Source organism: Corapipo altera, unplaced genomic scaffold (genome assembly GCF_003945725.1).
Source record: "Corapipo altera isolate COAL_440 unplaced genomic scaffold, ASM394572v1 146, whole genome shotgun sequence".
NCBI lineage: Eukaryota > Metazoa > Chordata > Aves > Passeriformes > Pipridae > Corapipo > Corapipo altera.
Window position 1 is genome coordinate 11,794 of NW_020884981.1, and position 2,412 is coordinate 14,205.

Genomic DNA, 2,412 nt, shown 5'->3' on the forward strand with positions numbered 1-2,412 from the left:
CTGAACCAGCAGCATGGCTGGGATGATCCCCAGTGGAGCCAGACCGAGCACCGTGTGGTCGTGGCAGCAGAGCCAGAGGGCTCTGTGCTCCTGCAGGACTCGGGGAATCACAGAATAGTTGGGGTTGGAAGGGACCTCTGGAGATCACCCAGTCCAACCTCCCTGCCAAGGCAGGGTCACCTGGAGCAAGTGACACAGGAACATGTCCAGGTGGGTTTGGAATGTCCCCAGAGAGGGAGACTCCACACCCTCCCTGGGCTTCCAGAGCTCTGCCACCTCCATGGAAAGAAGTTCTGCCTCATGCTGAGATGGAATTTCTTGTGGTTTAGTTTCTGGCTGTTGCTCTTCATCCTGTTGCTGGGCACCATCAAATAAAGTTGTGTACCAGCCTCTTGACTGGATGCCAACCCCCTGCCAGCCCCTGCAGGTCTTGTGATCAGCCCCTGGCTTCTGCTTCTGGGACTTTGCCCTGGATTTTGAGCAGTGTGTTTGCTGAGGATTTGGGCCTGAGCTGGTGCCATCAGCCAAGCAATACAGGGTATTGGAAAGGGGAAGAGGGCTGAAATTATGGGATGGGAAATGGCTTTTAACCTGTTCTCTCCATGGTTTCCTCCCAGCACTGTTAGTGGATTGATAGAACACAAAGCTTCAGCTGCAGTGTGGAGCAGGACAATCCCCTCCCTTGACCAGCTGAACCCCAGGATACACTTGGCCCTTTTGGCTGCCACTGCTGACTCTGATTCAACTGACCCAAACCCCCAGGTCTGTTTGCTGGGCTGTTCTCCAGCCTCTCCTCCCCCAAACTGTGTGTGACCTGTCCCAGGTGTGGAACCCAGCACTTGCTCCTGTTAAACACCACACAGGGGGTGACTGCCCAGGTCCCTGTAAGGGCCCTCTACCCTGAGGGACCCCACAGCTCCTCCCAGTTTAGTATTGTTGTCAAACCTACTTAATGTACATTAAATTCCTGCATCTGGATGATTTATAAAACACTCAGTGGCAGCAGTCCTCAAACTGAGCCCCGGGGAGCCCCACTGGTGACTGTCCCGATGTGACCCCATTTCCTGTGACCCTTTGAGCTCAGCCAGCTGCTCACCCGGGCACTTGTGGAGCTGTGGGGGGCAGTTTATCCAGGAGACTGGGAAAAATGGTATCAAAAGCTTTACTAAAACCCCAAACCACCACATCTGCTGTCTGCCCTCAATGGCTTTGACACAAAGCTGGAGGAAGTGCCCAGGAAGTTCCACCTGGACATGAGGAAGAACTTCTTTGCTGTGCAGTGATCGAGCACTGAACAGCCTGCCCAGGGAGGGGTGAAGTGCTTCTCACTGGGGATATTCCAGAACCTCCTGGACATGATCCAGTGCCATGTGCTATGGGATGACCCTACTGGAGCAGGGAGTTGGGACCAGATGACCCACTGTGGTCCCTTCCAGCCTGACTCACCCTGGCTGTGACTGATGACTGCCTTGTCTTTCAAGTGTTTTTCAGTAACTCCCTGAATAACTGTCTCCATAATTTTAACAGGCACTGAAGGGAGACTGACAGGCCTGGAGGTTCCAGGGTCTTCCTTCTTTCGTGCTTGAAGACTGAGACATTTGCCAGCTTCCAGCCAACAGAGATCTCTCCAGACTCCCCAAATACCAGAGCAGTTCCTCGATGGCATCAGCAGCTCCATCAATACCCTGGCATGGATCCCATCGTGTCCCAGCACACCCAGCTGGAGCAGCCGGTCCCAAACTGGTTCAGGGTCCGCTGGGAGTTTGTCATCCCGCAGTCGGGGTCTTCCAGCACAGCACTCCGGGGATCCCAGTGCCTCCAGCCTTGTCCACAACATCCCCTCTTTGGATGTATTTTATTACTGTTTCCCCTTATAGTTACACATTCCCTAAGTTGTATTTCTTCCTGCGGAATAACCCTGAGCTTGTTTAAGTGCTCCTGGGACATCAGGGGCTCTGAGGACGAACGCGGCTTCCTAGAGGCTTCACGCCAACGACTTCTATTGGGCTGCACCGAGCGCTGCTCGGTGAGCGACGGGGACGCGGGCAGCGACTCCGAGAGCCCTGCACAGCCGCTGCTGCCGCCGCCTCACACCCCTCCCGATTCAGCCCCGCAGCGCCGGGCGCGGGTGCCCAGCGGGTCTGGCCCCGCTCAGCTCCGGCGGTGCCTCCGCCGCTCCCTGAGGGGCCCCGGGCCGCCATGGCCGCCATGTTGCCGGCCCCCCCTCCCAGGCCGGGCGGGGGCTGCCGGGACGGGGCGGTGCCGGCGGCGGGGATTGGCCCTCCCTGGTCACGTGCCCCGGGGCGGCCCCTTCGCGCGAGGCGTGGCCGCGGCGGCGGCTGCTGATTGGCCGCGGCGCGCGCGGCCCCGGCGCGAGGGCAGCGCCGCCCACGTGACGCGGGCGCGGGGCTG